We start from the raw sequence: 6,096 nt of genomic DNA, 5'->3' as shown, positions 1-6,096 counted from the left end.
TTTTGTGAGCTCTGCCCTACCTCATGCTGTCTCCAGCTCTTCCTCATCTTGTTGCCGTCTGGTCTCCAAACTGCTGAGTAAGACTGGAGCTGTAATCTTGCATCATTTTTCTGGGAATACATTTATGTGAATTCAGCTGGGTTGACTTCTGAATAGCTATGTAGAGCTTACATTTGCAGTCAGCTTTATGAAATGTACAGCAAGGTTTTGCATCATCAGAATGAAACACAAGAATATAATAGGTGTATCAGACCAAAGGTCTTTTCGATTCAGTATTTCTTCTTCTACAGAGGCTAACAGGTGTTTCTGGAAAACCCCAAGAATTTAGCATCCAAAACAGTACTCCCTAATTTAAATATCATGTTTAAAATGCAATTTTATTCATTTAAAGCAAATAAACATGTGACCAACTTTCCAGCAACTCAGTGAAAAAATAGAGCTTCTGCATGCTGGGTTTGGCATGGAAAATGGATGAAATCTAAGGAGAAACTTGAAACATTCCTGCATCCTGAGAATGAGAGTTTTCACTAGGAATATAATCCAACCTCAGCCCATCTCTGACATGCAATACAGATTGATTATCATTTGTCTGTCCACCAGAAGAGGCTGAAATAGTGACACATTTCCTTTCTGATTGTTCAACGTACACAGAGTTTGTTTCAGGCAAAAAAAAAATTAAAATAATATTATAATAAAACTTTATTTATATCCTGCCCCATCTCCCAATATGGGACTCAGAGTGGCTAACAACATAAAAGGGAAATATTCAATGCCAACAAGTACATACATACAGACTTAACTTAATAAAAAGGATTTAAAACTCAGCCACATTTGATAATAAAAAATCACAATAAACAATATAGCACTATACGACACTAAACAGTGTCTACCTATAGTGTTAAAAGCTATATTCCTATTCCATTGCACATTTCTTAAAAGCCTTAAAAACCTTAGTTTAACCATCTGCTTCTCCATATCCTTGGGAGCACAAAACATTTTTCACTGATTTTTGAAGGAGTTTAGCGACAGAGCCATTTTGATTTCCTTTGGGAGTTCCAGAGACGCGGGGCTTCTCTCTCATCCTCATCAATTGGGTTTCAGATGGAGTCAAGAGCATGAGTAGGGCCTCCCCTGATGATCGTAGTGTCCGGGAAGGTTTGTATAAAGAAAGGTGGTTGGCCAAATAGCCTGGACCCAAATAGTTCAGGGCTTTAAAGGTAATCATCAGCACTTTAAATTTTGTTCAGTAGCAAACCAGGAGCCAGTGAAACTGCTGTAAAATGGGAGTTGTTTGCTCCCTGTATGGCACTCCTGTTAGTAATCTGGCAGCTGAATTGTGAACCAGTTGAAGCTTCCAAGCACTCTTCAAAGGCAGCCCCATTTAGTGTGCATTGCAGTAGTCCAGTCAAAATATAACTAGAACATGCACTACCGTGGCCAAGTCTGGCATCTCAAGGTACAGGCACAGCTGGCACACAAGTTTTAATTGTGCAAAGGCACTCCTGGCCACTGCTGACACCTGTGGTTCCAAAACTCCGTATGATCTCACTCAGTGGTCTCATGTAGATATGAAATAGCATGGGTGACAGAATGGATCTCTGAGGGACCCCACAGGTCAAAGGCGGTGGGGTCCCATATCCAAGGCCCTATCTACACAATGATATAATCCAGTTTCAGAATGTGATTATCTGCATTGAACTGAATTATATGGTAGTATAGACACATATAATCCAGTTCAATGCCGTTTAGCCAGCATTATATGAGTCTACACTGATCATCATAATCCAGTTCAAACTGCATTATATGGCAGTGTAGAAGGGGCCTAAGATACTTTTATTTGCATAAACATATCCAAAGAGGTATTATAATCTCTTGGGGGGGGGGGGGAACACTTCTGGCCACTTTTGGATAAAGGATGCTCAAACCTGTATACACAGTTCATTATAGAGCTATTCGTTCCCAACACAACTTTCAATATGCTGTGTAACAAATGATGAGGCTCTCACATGCTACTTTGCCAATTAAATCTAATATAGCAATAAATGCAAAGAATAACACTGCAGGGTTAATATGCAGACAATCCCTGAGCTACAAACATCCAATTTACAAATGATTCATAGTTAAAGAACAGGGATGAGACAACAGGAAGTGAGAGAAATCTACCCCAAGGAAGGAAAATTCACCCCTGAAAGAGTTATTATGGGGAAAAGGTGTCTCCACTGAAGCTTTCTCACCACTCCTTTGTTTCTGCAACAAGCCAATTTTTTCAAAATGCATTTATTACTGCAACAGAGAGTGAGGTGACATCTTCTGAACAGGGGCACAGGCAGCAAAATAAACACCACAGGGGTGTTAAGCCTTCTCTGTGCTGTCCAAAGTTTATATCTATGTCTGTCTGTCAATCTATCTATCTATCTATCTATCTATCTATCTATCTATCATCTATCTATCTATCTATCTATCTATCTATCTGCAGTAACACTTAAAATACCTGTTTCAACTTACATATACATTAAACTTAAGAACAAACCTATTGAACCTATCTTGTTAATAACTGGGGGACTAACTGTATAATATGCTTTAAGTGTAAGGATGCCTAAAGATTCCAGATTCTAATCTTTGAGTCTCCAATAATTTATTAAAGTAATATTTGGTAGAAAAGATTTGGACCTAACTAGCTTGCCTAACTTCAACTAACTTCAACTTCTAAAAAAAAAAGAAGAAGGAAATGGAAAGATCCAAAAACTACATTTCTCTCTCTCGTAAACACATGCTTTCAGGAAGAGAGACAGAAAGGAAGAAGAAAATATGGTGTCCAAGACCACATGGCCTTCTTGTCAGGGGCCAGTCTTTTACAACAGTAAGTTCCCTCACAGAATTACACTGCCATGTCATCAAATGCAGAAGAGACAGTAGCTTCTGGAAAGAGAATGAAGACAAGACTTTTCAAACTTACACAGGAATGTGCAGGAAGGGATGCTCTAAGCTTAGCCCTGTCTCTGACTAGATACCTTTTTGATGACTTGACATCAGCAAAGGCTTAAGGCTTAAGCCAGGTGTCCTCAAACTTTTTAAACAGAGGGCCAGGTCACAGTTCCTCAAACTGTTGGAGGGCCGGATTATAATTTGAAAAAAGCATGACTGAATTCCTATGCTCACTGCACATATCTTATTTGTAGTGAAAAAAACTCATAAAAACATTGCAATAATTAAAATGAAGAACAATTTTAACAAATATAAACTTATTAGCATTTTAATGGGAATAGTGGGCCTGATTTTGGCTCATGAGATAGGATTGTTGTTGTTGTTGTTGTTGTGTGCTTTCAAGTTGTTTCAGACTTAGGCTGACCCTGAGCAAGGGCCGGGTAAATGACCTTGGAGGGCCGTTTGTGGCCCTCGGCCCTTAGTTTGAAGACCCCTGGCTTAAGCAAAGACTTAAGCACTAAGCAGTGCAGGGGTGAATCCAACAATTATCCAGGATTATAGATATCCACAGGGATGAGGTTGTGTTCCTGGTCAGTTATAAGACAGATCAGGCTTGTGTTAAATGGAGTTACGCTCCTCCTGAAAACACAGGTTTGCAGTTTGGGGCTACTCCTGAATTTGGCTCTGAACCTGGGGGCCCAGGTACCAGCAGTGACTAAGAGTGTGTTTGCACAGCTAGTATGCTAACTGTGCCCATTCCTGGAGAGGTTGGACCTGGCCATGGTGGTACATGCCTTGGTCACATCCTGCAATGTGCTCTACATCCGAAATGCCCAGCTTATCTCTCTTGCACTGTGGTGCCCTGCACGGGACACAGTATTCCAGGTGAGGTCTAACCGAAGCAGAATAGAGAGGCACCATGACTTCCCTCGATCTAGATAATATACTCCTTTTGATGCAGCCCAAAATCCCATTGGCTTTTTAGCGGCTGCATCACACGGTTGGCTCATGCCCAACTTGTTGTCCATGAAGACTCCATGGACTGTTGTCAATCTAGGCATCACCTATTCTGTATCTTTGCATTTCATTTTCTCTGCCTAAGTGTAGTATCTTATTTTTGTCCTTGTTGCAATTCATTTTATTATTTTTGGCCCAGCTCTCTCATCTGTTAAGGGCATTTTGAATTCTGATCCCGTCTGAACAATTTAAAGGCTCCTAAAGGTAAAAAAACAAAACAAAAACAAACCCTTTAGGAGTCTAAGAGTCCATGTACAGCGACATCATGATGCATCTTGGAACTAGTTTAGGAGGAAACGGTTTCTTTTTGTGAATGATTAGATTGACAGTCTGGAACTGGTTTGAAGCCAGAGGGACAATTATATTGAACATGGAATATGGCCTCAATCCACTGTGCTAGTTTTCCCCCCCATTCCCCAGAGAAATGTGCATCAGAACTCTGGAGGAATATGGTATAGAAAAAAGGGAAAGTGACTGGCAGGAGGGAAGGTAATCAATTACCGGTATCCCACCAAGGGAGTCAGTTAGCTACCCTTGGGGTGCTTATCAATAACCCCTGTTTAGGAGTCTATAACAACAGAGGTGATGATTTCACCCTGGATCTGGGATACACTGGTATCGGTTGCAGCACAATAAAGGGTTTAACTTAATTTTTCCTGTGATTTTAATGCACTTTCTAACCTTAAACATCTAGGTCTTTTTCCATGGAAAATGAGCCATAATTTGTAAGTAACATCGGTGAACTAGACCACATTAAATTGTTCACCTGCAGAAATGCAAACCGTGTTCACAATGGAAAAATTATTAAGCAATTTACCTTCCCATAACAGCTGTTTAAATGGGACCTTCAGAGCCAGAGTAGCTGGAAAGTCTTCCTTGGAAATGTCATCCTGTGAGAGAAAGATGATGCGCTGCTCCCTCTGAAGAGTTCCCTGCTCGGATTAGCTAATCTCCCAGCAGCAGCAAGCCACAACCATCAGCTGGCAAGAATTGGCATTTCCCCTATGTATGCACCAGGCCCCTATTCAGTTAGGTCTTTGGTCCCCTTTTCTGTGATTTGGGCACACTTCCTGCCAAGGCTTAAAAAGGAGAGAGAAAGCAGACATTAATTCATTCAACAATACCCAGCAAAGGAGGTACATCCCAAGGCAAACACTGCTGAATAGATTCTCCAAATCTCAGGGCCTGGGGCTGCTCTCCACCCCACCCCCACCCCCCCAATTTCAGCCAGGAAGGAAACTCAGAGTAAGACCATTGCCCCAAAACATTTTTAAAGTGCACTGTTGGATCCAAGTGCTTTAGGATACTTCTGAGTAGTTTCTGTAGCCTTTTCAAAGACTGCCTTTCTACCCGTCCCATTTTTGCCTTATTTTTCAGACTTTTTAGTTTTTATTTGAATGATATGCTCTAAGCCATTGCTTCTTAAATTGTACACATCAGCCTCAAATAGGGACCCTTTAGCACAATGCTTGCATCCTAAAAAATTGACAACACTAAAACTTATCTGAACATCATTTACTGGCTGTTTTGGGCATTTACATGAAACTGTTGTATGGTGTTTACAGTGGACTCTGCAGAAGATGCTTCAGCTGTACTTCATAAAAAGGCAAATCACTGTGTTTAGCAAGACTTGAAGATGCTTATTTTTAAAGTAAATGTTTGCTTTTATATCACTATTTTATACACATATATACCTGGGTTTACATAAAAATTTATAGAGCCAAAAGGGGTCACAACTGGAAAAAGTTTAAACGTCTTTTTCCAAACAACTGTGTTAATATGTCACACTTAATGGCATTATCAGGCCCTGCCCCCATGATATCACAAGGCAGCATCCCAAGGATCTGAAATTTCAAGATAGAGTACTGAAAAGTACATACATTTGCAGGAGACAGAAAGGACAAAAGCTTCACTAGCTAATTTCATTTTTTCTTTTGGTTTATGTGAAAAAGGGGCACTCTATAAAAATCACTCTCTCCAGAAGCTTGCTCTGAAACAACAGACACCTCTCATTTGGGACGTATCATATAGCCATCCTGAATAATAAGGACTGTCAGCCCCATTTTCCCAAAAAAAACCCCCATCCAGACCCCTTTTAAAGTCATCCAAACTGACAGTCATAATCGTGTCCTGTGACCTCTCATTTAAGCAGTA

This window comes from Anolis sagrei, chromosome 2, assembly GCF_037176765.1.
Source record: "Anolis sagrei isolate rAnoSag1 chromosome 2, rAnoSag1.mat, whole genome shotgun sequence".
Classification (NCBI taxonomy): Eukaryota; Metazoa; Chordata; class Lepidosauria; order Squamata; family Dactyloidae; genus Anolis; species Anolis sagrei.
This window is presented reverse-complemented; position numbering follows the sequence as displayed.